The sequence below is a fragment of the Heterocephalus glaber genome, unplaced genomic scaffold (genome assembly GCF_053883595.1).
Source record: "Heterocephalus glaber isolate CG9 unplaced genomic scaffold, H.glaber_assembly_v1.0 deba00001442, whole genome shotgun sequence".
In the NCBI taxonomy this organism is placed as follows: Eukaryota; Metazoa; Chordata; class Mammalia; order Rodentia; family Bathyergidae; genus Heterocephalus; species Heterocephalus glaber.
In genome coordinates this window covers 14,270,940-14,284,573 of record NW_028258296.1, presented here as the reverse complement: position 1 = coordinate 14,284,573, position 13,634 = coordinate 14,270,940, and the positions used below count along the sequence as shown (strand labels likewise).

At 36.8% G+C, this 13,634-nt stretch overlaps 1 protein-coding gene across 1 annotated transcript in view; it reads right to left on the bottom strand.

The window, feature by feature from the left end:
• The window catches only part of Ptgfr (prostaglandin F receptor), a 41,794-nt gene that overhangs the window by 14,108 nt on the left and 14,052 nt on the right, over positions 1-13,634 (bottom strand). The window lies entirely within an intron of this gene.

The following is a 13,634-nucleotide window of genomic DNA, read 5'->3' as shown; positions in this document are numbered from 1 at the left end:
AAGAGAACATTTTTATAATGTACTTAAAACAATAAAGATTTAAAAATATTAGTATTTCCATTTGATCAATAGAAGAATTATTACAGTCACTAAAACTTACTCCATAATTGCTACATACTTTCTGCAATAAGTACCACCAATATCTTTATTTTAATGACATGGGAAAAGACACAAAAAGAACTTCATTAATTTGCCTATGGTCAAATAGTAGTGATAATGTGGCTGCCAGTGTCAAATTATTAATAGAACCATTCTAATACACATATATATATGTGTTAGCTTTCCACTGCTATGACAAAGTACCTGAGATAATCAACTTAAACTGAGGACAGGTTTATTTTGGTTCATGGTTTCAAAGGTTTCAGTCCACAATTGCTTGACCACGTCACTTTGGGGCCTGTGGCAGCACAGTGCAATATGGTGGAAGTGTGTGGCAGAAGAAATTGCTCAAGTCATGGTAGCCAAGAAGCAAAAATGGATAGTGTAGAGTCAGCAGTCCCAATATCCCCTTCAGGGGCATCCTCCAGCAAACTTCCTGCCACCAGGTCCCACTTCCTAAAAGTTCCACCACCTCCCAACAACACCACAGGTTGGAGAGCAACCTCTAACACAGACTTTTAGGGGACATTCAAGATCCAAGCTATAACAATATACTTGAGAAAAACATTAAAAAAATATATAAATAAAAATGTAACAGTACTGAAAAGAGGCTGGGGATGTACTTCTAGTAGGCAAAATTCCTAAAATGACCATACAAAGATATTCCATCTAATTCATTGGACCTGTGAATACAATGAGATAAAACTCCCACAATTATATTGCGTGGCACTTTTGACCTCATGAGAGTGAGATTATCAAGGGGGCCTAATCTAATCACTTAGGCACCTTTAAAGGCAGATAAAATTCTCCATCCGGTAGCCTGAGAAGCAGAGAGATGCCCAGTACAAGGATGATTCCCTGAACATTCTGTGGTTTGTCCACATGTGAAGTGATAAAGGTTATTCAATGGCAGAGTGCAGCCCCCAGCTGACATGCAGTCAGGAAATGGGTACCCCAGATCCACAGCCTCAGAGTAAGAGCCCAGCCCTACTCTTACCTTGATCTCAGCCTTATGGGACCCTGAGCAGAGAACCCAGTTAAACCCACCCACACTCCTGACCTATGGAACTGTGAGACAATACAAAGTTGTCTCACGCTGCTGAGCTTGTAGGAATTCATTACACAGAAATAGAAAATAAGTGTGGTTTTACAAGGGAATGAAAATCAGGGAACTTAGTGGAATTGTGTATCAAAAATATATAACTGTCATTGCGCTTAACTGAAAAAAATGTAGATGAATTCGAAAATCTGGAATCAGAGAAAGATGCCTGCTATTACTATTGCTACTTAACACACTAACATCATACCATCATTTCTTGCCAATACTTTGAGAAGAAAAAAATAGATGAATTATTGGGAAATGGGAAGAAAATGCTCAAATGGGAAGAAGAACAAGGGAGAGGAGAGGGGGAAAGGAAGAAATGGACAAGAAAAAATAATAGAAGGGAAAAATGGAAACAAACCTTTTGTAAATAATGAAAGAAAGAGGGGTTGAAGAGAGGGGAGGGGAACAGTGAAAAAAAGAATCAAGATATATCAGGTACAGGGTATAAATTCCATTGATGAATGTGATCATTATGTATGTCTAAAATGTACCAATAAAATTTTAAAAATAAATTATAATTTAAAAAGACAACATTTTAAAACCTCAAAAAAAGAATTAGAAGAAAAGAGACAAACTTTTGAAACCTAGAGATAAGATTAGAATCAATAAATATTTCAAATCAATTATAGAGTCCACCATGTTGCTAAATATATGCACAACTGTACTAGTCATCTTTGCCCTTCTACAACGAAATGCCTGAGGCAGCTACTTTATAAAGAGAAAAGGTTTATTTAGCTCACAATTTTGGAAGCTAGAAGTCAAACTAGCAGAGTGCAAACACAGAGGCCACTCCTTGCTACATCACCTCATGACAAATGGATGACAGTGACAACTGCATGAGTGACAGCAACCAAGTGGCTGCACCTTGAACCAGAAGCAGAGAGAAGGTGTAGTCAAACTCAAGCTTTTGTAATAATCCTCTTGCAGGAAGTAACAAAGAGCGCCACAAGAACGACTGTCCAAGGACACACTCTCTGATAGCCTACTGACCTCCCCCTAGGCCCCACCTTCCAAAGGAGGTCTGTCATTCCGAGCAGCACCACCTTGAAGATCAAGCCTGCACATATGGATCTCTGGAGGACATTCAGTATCCAAACCATAACAATGACCAGGTTAAGAAATGAAAGTTCTTCTCTATACTAACAATGCCAACAACAGCATTAAAATACTATTAAAATATCATACACATTATAAATGATCTAGAAGTTTACCTAATTGAGAAATACACTGGAATTTCAAAAGGACTTAAAATTTTAACTTATTTTCAAATCTTATATAATGAACATGTTACTTTTTCATAACAATATACCATGTCAGTGGTCATATTTAAAATATTGATAACATTGGTATTCATCAATCCTAATGGCAAAGGCAATAAACAAATAGCTTAGCCATACTGGGATGTATCAGTGGAACAAGACCCTTGCACCTTATAGCTGTTCATTGATTATTATACTTCTCTCCTTAAAATTGTGGGGAGAGACAAACATTAACCGTCCACTTTCTCCATGAAGTATTTCTCTCAATGAGTTACTTTTCCTGCTGTCAGGGAAGAGAGCAGCACAATTACATCAGGAAGGCAAGACATCTCATTTAAGAGATGCTCCAAAGGACAAAAGCCACAGGTGGGTGGATGGGAGAAGAGCGTGTCTACAGAGTTGGAGAATGGGAAAGTAGGAAAGGTGACTAGCCTTCATGGCCACATCCCGACCACTCTATCCTGCCTGAGAAAGAGGGTAAATCCTGTGCAGAGCACTTCTCCCTGCTTGAACTGAGAATTGTGCCAACATAGTCAACACAGAGTACTGTGCCATTATCTGCCTTCAAATTATGAAATTATAAGATTGAAAATCCCTCATGGAACTTGATCCTCAGACCCCAAAGAGTAATCAAAAGATAGCAATTAAAGCACGCCAACATATTTAATAAAGACCTTGACAAGTTCACCAGAGTGGTTTGCAAATAAACCTGAAACGCTACTTAAAAAGTCTGATTATTTTCACTTCACGAACACATTTAAGATAGACAACAGAGACACCCTCTCTACATTCTGTATGACTCATCCCAAACTGAAGGCAAATCATCCCAAAAGTGCATTAATAAGTCACTCTATCACTAAGGAAGGTGTAAGTAATCCCAGGAAAGCATCTGAAATGACCACCATGGCTGCTTCCTGCCCTGAGGAGACTGTCAGCAAATACTCAGGAAATTTCTTTCTTTCAAGACTGTAAACTGCAGTTCCAATTTCACTACACTCTTTCCAGTGTATTAATTCATTGTTATTTTTTCCACCAAGCCACCAAGTTTTGTGGTATTATTTGCAGTACCAAAAAGCCAACTCCTTCCCCTGTAGTTATGTGGAAGATGTTTTATTATTGAGAGGTTTTTGAAAATAATACCACAAAACTGGCTGCACATAAAAGAATATGACTTGTCCCAGAAATAACCAAGAGGTGATAAAAAGAAATGAGGCTTTGTATTCAGGTAAATGACTTAATAAAAAAGATGGTGTGGACTAACTTCCAGATTTCTCTGGTTAACCAGTGACAGATATGAAATCCAAAACCCCTCTCGACCAGAACTGCAGAAGTCCACAATGGTGCCTGTTTGGCACCTTAGAGAAAAATTGACCTGATTGAAAATATTTATATTAAGAAGCATATCATGGAAAGAAAGAGGTGGTATAAACCTATCCTGGCATTTACTACAAGTTTATGGAAATGAAATAAATAGGAAAGGATGAGGTCATTTAACTCAAAAAATAAAAGGAAAAAGAAAGTTTATAAGTCAACAATTAAATCAAAAGACAAGAATTGCATTACTAGACGAAGAACCAGTCACATAATTGGACTCACACTCATCCCACTCCAACCAAAGACCACCTGAGACCACAATGAGCCCACACTCAGGGCTTTGGTCAAGAACTTGCCAGAAACTAATGATAGATGAAGTTTCTCTGCAAAGCTGCTCTCTGGAAGGCCATGGACACTGACTCACAGGTTCTTTTGTAACAGAGCTAGTCCTATTCATGCCTCCTTAAAGAAACCACAATTTGCTCTGTGGTTAGGACCTCATTTTAGCCATGTGTACATACTCAAGTAGCACATGTGAAGATGTCCATGGTGGGCATTCAATAAGTGTTTTCCAAGTTTTCACTGAGTTTTACTACAATGCCATATAGAATCAGGGTCACAGCACTGCTAATAATCATGTAGCACAATTATTGGATACTTACCAGATATCACACAAAAACTCTTGTTACCTAATTAAAACAGTTTTATGGTCAATTATTATCCACCTTTTGTGGGTTATAAAACTGATGGTCCTACATAGCCTCTTAATAATTTGACAAAGGACATGTGACTAGTACGTTCAAAGTCAGGTAGTGAGAAACACAACAGGACACAGGAACTCACCTAATTAGAAATAGAGGTTCAAGTATGGACTGAGGAGATTAGGTTTTAGGTCTCATGGAGATAGTTTCAGGGTAGTCACATGTTGTGGAATAACCACTGATGAAGTTACTCATTGATATAAACAACATAAAAACAAGATATCTCTGCATATATAGGTGGCTGATAAGTATTTGGTAGGTGAATGCAGAACCAAAGTAGTAAACCCAACCAGTCGTCCAAGTCAAAGGGTCTTGGGAATTCACTCACTAGGAATTCATTTACTGGGAATGAATCTGATCCTTTTTTCCTAGTAAAAGAAGCCAAAAAATAGACACCTTGACTCAAGAATCACAGCTTCTTCTCACATCAGAATTTGATGCAGCTAACTAATTATAAGACCATCTCTTTTTTCCTCCCCAGAAATATTTGCTTCCATAGGGAGCTCAAATTTTAAAATATTTAAATCCTTGTAGAAAAGTTCTGCAGTTTAAATGGTAAGAGCTATGGTATTAAAAAATGTAGAACTTGGAGGGTTTTTGTTTTTTTGAGGGAGGGGTAGTGATAGGTGTTGAACCCAAGGCCTTTTGCATGTTATGCAACCATTCTACTGCTGAGACACATCCCTGACCCAAAAAGATGGCTTTTAAATTCCAGAGTCAACCCTAGACCAATCCCGAAACCAGGTCTGTCTAACCATGTCCTACCCTGTGGTCCATCTGGCATGTAATACATGCTGTTCTATAAACTGATGTACATGAGTGCCATTCATACCATAATCACAAATGTAATAATGCTGAAACATTTCTCTTTTGTACTGATTATTAGAGTACCTCAAAGCTAGTTTTGTTGGGGTCAAGAAACACCAAACTATTTCTAACTAAAACACAGAGTTCCTATTTTTTGTGTATATACAGCTGTGAAAACCATAAGCAAAATAATAATAGAGTTGAAAGGGAGCCAAGTAATTCCATATCAAATAAAAGAAAAATACAGATTTATAACTACATTATATCGATGAAAAATGCTCATTAAAATGCCCTTTGCTAAACTAGCAGAGAACGTATACTGAGATATGAACCAAATAGTTTTAGTTCCTCTAACATTTTGCCACAAAATGTAATTGTATTTTAAGTCTTTAGGAAGATTATTTTGAAAATGTTTCTTATGTTACAAACTAATTTTTATTTAACAGTTATTATTTATATAACAGTTATTATTTACCTTACTTCCCGATACAAGTTCAAGAAGAGTAATTTATTTGTTGTTTATGCATCAAAGGAAATTTTCAGGAAAACAAACCCAACTTCCTGCTCTATCCCATTCCATTAGAATCTAGTCTTCCACTCAAAGTGATCTTTTTAAATCATGCATCAAATCATATTTACCCTTTGTTAAGAAACTCTCCAGTGCCTTTCAAGGAAGTTTTCAGGTCCTAGACAATGTGACTCCTGCCTTCTGCATCTTCTAATCCTACCACTTTCACCTGAGCTCTCCTTGCTCTGGGTAATGGTCTTTGTTTGTCCCCATTACAAGAAGCTTATCTCTATCACTGGGCCTCTGTGCTGGCTCTTTCCTCTGCCAGACCATCCTGCCCCAGAATCTTCCCATGACTGGCTTCTTTAGGAAGTGCAGGGCTAAGCTCATCATGAGGCCATTCCTATCCACCTAAAATAGCCCTGTCCCAACCTCCAGTCACACTAGCTATCACTCTTTGAAATCAGCCTTTAAGTTGTTTACTTGTGATCTATCCCTCTCCAAACCACCCTACCCTCTGCAAACCCCACCTGCAAAAGAATATAACCTCATGAGAGAAGAGATATTACCAATCTGGTCCAACACCATAGTCCTAGCATGTTGAAACTATCTGAATGGGATGCACTAAGAAATGTATTTACTGAATATATATACAAATATTTCCAAATATATTTGTTGTATTAGTTGGCTTTACCCTCACTGAGATACAATATCTGACAACCACAACTGAAAGGAGGAAAAGTTTAATTTAGCTCACAGTTCCAGGAAATTTAGTCCATAGTCAACAGGCTCTCACGCAGAAACCTCACAACAGAAAGGCATGGAGGAGCACAGCTGCTCAGTTCATGGTAACCGGTAAGCAGAGTGGGGGAAGAGGACAGGAGACCAACAGCCAAAAGATCATGCATGGCACCCAGGGCCACACCTGCATGACCCACCCAGACTCACTGAGGAGGGTGCTCTACTAATCGGCTAGGCATTTCTTAATCCAATGAAGTTGACGCATCAGGATTAACAGTCACATTTATGTTCTATGTTTTAATTTTTTATAGTGATTCTCACTAAGGCCATATGTTTAGCTCTCTCCAAAAATCAAGGACTATGGTGTCTTCCATCCACAAATATATCTGGGTATGGGTGCACACAGCAATGTACTGATAATAAAACCATCAAATTTTGCAAGATATTGGGGATGATAAACAAGTTGCTCAGTGAGAAATGAACATATTGTCAAGATAAAAGTTTGCTTTGTTATAATCAAAATTCTGACGCAGGCACCCCATGACATACTCTGGTTTTAATCAAAGCCTAACAGCTCCCTGAGACAGTCAGCAATTATTTCTCTCTTCTGCAATGATGCTTTCACCTTCCAGTGACAGAAGAGAAGAGTAAAATCACTTCCTGGGTGGGGGAGAGCTTGCATAAAATCAGTACTAATTTCAATACTCAATGCCTACTATCAGAGCTGCCTAATCTTGATTTGGAAGTTTAAAATTTACAAATATAAATTAGGGCCAATTTAGGTTGGGGACAGAGGAATGTAGGAAACTAAGGAAATTATCAATCCTTTGGAAGGGAGAAGAGAGGCAAAAATTATTTTCTGAAAAAATAATTATTGGAGGCAGCTTTTTTACCAAGTTTACTCAAATATTACCCTCAATCAGGCCTCTACCCACATTAACAAGAGTACAAAAATATCCTTATTTTAATCAGCTTATCTTTCTCCACAAATCACAGTCAACTTCATATCTTTGCATTTTCTTTACATCATGTCAGAAGAATGTTAGCTTACAGCTAAAGAATTTTAACTTTAACTATGATTGAATGTTAGATAACTATGCCTAAATGTAATTTCAGATGTAAAATGTGGCTAATCATGTTGTGCAACTGCTCATGATGCTAAATGCAAACAAGGTCAAGTATTACATCATTATATCTTCTGAACAAACTCTCCAAACATATACTCATGAATCTTTTCCAGGTCTGAAGACATCCAAGGGAAAGTATGTGAGGATTCCAAGAGTTAACAACTGTAAAGCACTCTGAGCCCAGTGTGGCCCACAGTAGAAGCCGTGCATGTGGATTTTTTGGCTAATTAATTATCTTACTATGAAATAAAACTGCTAAGAAAAAGCCTTAAATCTAAAATTACCATCATAATGGCAGTTATTATAGTTCAAAAATTTTTACAACTTTTTTCAAAACATAACATTTAAAAAATAAAAGCCTTATGTGACATCCATATGTCCTTAATAACCGTCAGCATAAGGATATTGTTTAATTGACTAATTTCATCTGTGATTAAAAGAATCTAACAGATGAGCTGCATTTTCCTTGCACCTTTCCAAGCAGCGTACCAGGCACTGGTACAGAGTAGAAACACATGAACTTGGCTCCATCACTGAGGAACTCCACGCTCACTGGACAGATGAGACAGTCACCGAACAAGCAGTGCCAATTATGAGTACATAGACTTAGCTGCTCTATTTAATCTATAGAAAAAGAGACACATGCAAGCGAGGATCACAGAATAGGTTTCACTGAGAATATTACAAATATAAATATCTGATGACAAACTGAAAATCTCAGAAGTGTAATTCCTCTAAGTAAAACAAAACAGATTTGAATGGGGACAATGTACTACAGTAACATTCTTCTGAAGGAGATGGCATTTGGGCCACCAGCCACATATACATTTGACTACATTTCATGAAGTTTGGGCATTTTACTTATGAAACACTGGATTTGAAGCAATTTCGTATGGAAAAAATGTTTAGTAGCTTAATTAGCACTCACATAGGAATGTTCTGATTTTAATGTAAAAGTGTTATTTAGTAAACTGTATTTACTTGTACTTAAAGTCATGATAGTATGCTAATCTTTTCCCTACACTGGGTGGTGCAGAGCTATCACTGAGTACAGAAAACTAAAGCCGGACTTTTCCCTTGATCCAATACTAAAACGCTCCCAGCTATTTCCCGCAGATCACAGTGGTCTTCAGTGAGGAAAAGTGAGTTAATTCCAAAGGCGAGATGGTCACGCTGCAAGCGGAGACCTGTGGAGAGAGCTCTGGTCTGGGGGTGGAGAGTGGCTGAACATACGCCAGGGATTTTTTGGGTTCCGTGACGTTGCTCAGGGTCCAAAGCACAGGAAGTCATTCAGAAATCACTGTGAAGCACCAACTTCCAGTGATCGCTGCTTATCTCTTCATACTATTTAGCAGATGATGAGGTGAAATGATATGAACTTGAAATGCTATCAACTTGAGTTTTTGGTAAGTGAAGTAAACCAAGAATTCCAAGAGGAAAGTGTCACATCTCCAGTAACATTAAGATGTCTTAATGTCAAATTGTACTCAGGGGAGACAGTTGGGATGAGGGCACCGTCTCAGTAAAACAAGTTCTGCGTTCACCGTTACAGACCCACATAAAATGGCTTCCCCAATGGACCATGTGGACATCTGCATCAATCGAAAACTGTCTAAAGAATCAGACTGGCTTTGCATTATGACCATGTAGCTTAATCTAGACAAACCTGAAGTGGGTAATTAGGAGAAGGTCAAGAGCACATGACGGAATTACTGCCAGACAGACTGCTGTCCCCTCCACTATCTACGGAAGCCCTTAGCAGGCTGGCCTTGACGTTTCGAGAGAAGCATGAAAAAGCAAAGTCCTCCAAGTGCCATGCAGTTAAAATTATTTGGGTTCTGCTTGTTCCGTTTGTTTGTTTGGTTGTTTTTATCTTTATTTTCCTGACTTGGAGGAGCAGTTCTTTACATTCTCTTAAAATAAGAGTCGATCTTAGTTGCCTTTTTTCTCCACTTCAAAAGAATCACCACACATCCCATATTAGCTTCAAAACCTATTCTACAAGTGTATAAAGGCCATAACTTTTTAATTTTTTGGTATTTGAGGAACTTTCCTAATTCAGAGGTAGTATAGGGGGAAATATGGAAATTTTCAGTCACAAAAAAAGTTATCATAAAACGACATGAAGATTAAAATGTATCAGAAACTAATTCTCTGTTCACTGCAATGAATATAGTCAGAGAGATACCAGTTGCTTTTTGTTACAATACAGAACAAGCTTTCCTATTAGGAAGTGGGGAATAAGAAGGCATTCATGCAGTTCTTTCTTTCTATATGCAATTCCAATCTAACTTTTTCAAAAATGAGCATTTCTAATTTTTGCAGACCTGCAGGCATGCTAGTTTGAAGGAAAATTCTCAGAAGTTTCTCCCTAATGCACAGGTATTGAGAAATTCCAAACCAAACCTTGGAACAGGGCGGCCAAGTCACAGGTACTGAGGACCACCAGGGTCATCACCAATCTCATGGCACTGGGCAGAATGGATCCTCTCTCCACACTGGGAATTTATCCATGTGCATCAGTCCAGACTCCTTCCAATTTAATTCCATACTTTCTAAACTAACAGAACTAAAACATCTACCAGGATACAGGCAGCAGAGCAAAAACAGGAAAGTCGATCTTCACATTTTTTTGTTTTGTTTTTAAGTGTCAAAACTATGGAGACAACCAAGAGACACTGAAGGCATAAGGAAAAAAGGAAAGAATGTCATTTTTATTGTGTTTGGATGAAGTCATGACACTGCAGTCCATTTTTAAGAAAGGCACTAAGGGACGGGAGTATAGCTCAGTGGAATAATGTTTGCCTAGGACCTGGGTTAGATTTCCCGGCACCAAAAACAATAAAAGAAAAAAAAAACCATTAAACAAAATGGCATTCTATGTTTCTTAAGTATGTGTAAGCACCAAAACATCTCATCTTTTAAAATTCAACTCAATAAAAAGAATTAATTACATCACTCATTTCACTATCTTAAAACAAAATGATGGAAAAGGCATAAATTACATTAATTTTCCATTTTAAATGCAGATTTTATAATTTATACAGAATATTATTAAGAAATACAAGTTTTAAAATAATGATGACCTCTCTGGTTCAAGAAGGTGAGACAACTTCACATTTTGCTTTCTTCCTGCCCAAATTCTCATTGGAATCATCAAATTAGAAACCCCACATAAGCCTGCCAACTTTGGCAAAGGAAGAGCAGAGTCTAGAAGGGGTCAGAGATGGAGAACAGGGGAGCACTTGAACATATAATTTCTTTGATGTTTAAGCTGGAGCTGCCAGGCTCTTTGGGGGACAATTACTCATTCCCAGGCTGTTCATGGAGCAGCAAAGGGAGTCACAGTTGCTCCACACTCTTCATGTGTAATGAATCAAGAGGGCAGTGTACCTGGCAGCTATGGACTGCAATACTACTTTTGGAAAGAGGCTATTCGGCAAAACCATGAAGTTTCCAGCTACAGACCAGAGGAAAAGTACCATTAACAGATTTCAAAATACATATAAAGAATGCAATAAAAAACAGATACCAAATTTCCCTAGGCAACTTTTGAAGAATTATTAGTAGAAAAGAATAAAAAGACAAATATGATCCAAGAAAAGGTAAGTATCGTAAATAATAAATCAACAAGCTCTGACATTCTCATGATATGCATTTCATAAGGTAAGTACAAGGTAACTAGACAAACAAACAGGAGGAAAAAAAGGGAAAAAAAAAATCAGATTAAAAGGGTGACCTTACTACAAAGAGTAACGAAAGTATTCCCACACTAAAAGAAATTTCAAGTATAATCCTCCAAGCAACCATTCAGAAAGGAAAATAATTATATTGAATTTAGATTTCTTCTTTATAGAAATAAAAGCAGAAAATAAAGTAGACAAACTATTGACAAAGTCCTTGGGAGGATATGATTTAGATGCAAGAATTCACTAACCAACAAAACCAAAAACCAAGAAAAATAAGTTTTCAAACATATAATTTGAAAGCAAGCTTTTTCCTTCCTCTTCACATTAAAAGTCTAATTTTACACGTCAGCAAATCTAGAAATCAATCAAAATAATAAGCATTAGAATCGGAAGAATATGATCAAAAAGAAATTACAAAGCCAATAAAAACAAAATGTCATATCTACATAATTATTCATTGCTTATGGCATGGTTATGAAACTTATTTCCTCCAACATTTAGCAAATTTTATTAATTTCTCATTATGTGAAATGTACTGCTGTACTCTGCAAATACAATGACTAGCACAATGGATATAGACTATATCTTCATGGAACTTTAATGGCAGAAATAATATCAGAAAATGAAGACATGAATCTCAGGGGGGGAAAAAATAACAATTTGAATCTAAATCCAAGTAAGGTGTCCCATTCCAGTATGGCCCAAAAAGCTTCTATGAAATCAACCTCCACCCCAAATAGCATTTCACACTCTGGGAATATTTTTTAAAATCATACTACATGAAAACACTGGAGAGCAACCAAAAGCAGGCAAATTCTTGAGGAAATTCCATGCTTGGAAGAGTTTCCCCTTTCATATCTGTTTCGATAGCACCATATTTTATGCCATGAGAAGTAGCTAGAACTCAGAGAGTGAACCCACAGTTTTCCAAGCCTGAAGACCCAGAGGGCAGAGTTCTCCTGTAAATAAGAAAGCCAGACAGGGAAATCCCAAATGTTGTACATAAAGTCTCACAAATCTCTGGCTGACCCTCGAACTATGCATGCATAGGGCAGACCTCACAAAGCCTAGGTAAGAATAAAAAAATTTAACTGAACTGAGGCCCAAGATACTTTGCAGTTTGACACTGGTCAAATTAATTTCCTTTTAAAGTGTAATGTGAAGACTCTTCAGAGAAATATATGAGAATGCACAGTCTCTCTAATGTAACATTCTCAATGTCTAAGCTACAATTCAATAATACTTAATAAAGAAGAAAGAAAATTCAGGTCACTCAAAAGGAAATAAGACCAAGCAAGATTGAACATAAACAAAGATGTTGGAATTACCAGCAAGAAATATAAAGGATCTCATACTTTAATGCACTATAGTCAATTTTTTGAGGTATAAATTAAGGAGTAAATTTTTATACTGAGAATCTGCCCATAATTGAAAATAGGAATAAAAATAGAAAATTTAAATAAAAGAGTAGCCAAAAAACCCTAAAGATATATCAAGAAACACATGTTGAAGTGATGCCAAATCATCATCAAGCAGCTGATATTTAGGTTACTTAAATTTTTCTAATACATTGAAAAAAAATTCCTCAGGTTTAAAAACTAGCATAACTGTAGTATTAAAAGTAGATTAAAATAAAGCCAGAAAATTATAGACAAGGATAAATTGTTTGAGCACAAAATTAATAATAAAATTCCTCAAAAATTTATAAAAATAGCCAACCTCACAAAAAGATTCTCATTATCATTGGTCATTAACAAAATGTAAATTAGAACTAAACTAAGTTCCACGTGACATCCAGTAGGGCAGATACAATAAAAATAAATAAAAAGAGCACCAGAAAATAACTAGTGTTAGTGAAAATGTGGAGCAATTAAAACCTTCATCCATTCCTGCTAAGAATGCAATATGGAGCAGTCACTGTGAAAAAGTTTGGCAGTTCCTTGAAAAAAGTAAACACAAAATTGCTACATGACCCAGTGATTCCACTCCTAGTTGTATACCTGAAGGAACTGAAAATAAGTGCTCAAACAAAAATTTGTACACAAATGTTTATAGTAGCAATACTCACAATGGCCAAAAGGTGGAAACAATTCAAACTTCCAACAGTTAGTGAATAAACAAAACATAACACATCCATACCAATGAATATTATTTAACCACAGAAAGGAGTAATGCCCTGATACATTCTACAACATGCATGAATTAAACAGCGTATGTGAAGGGA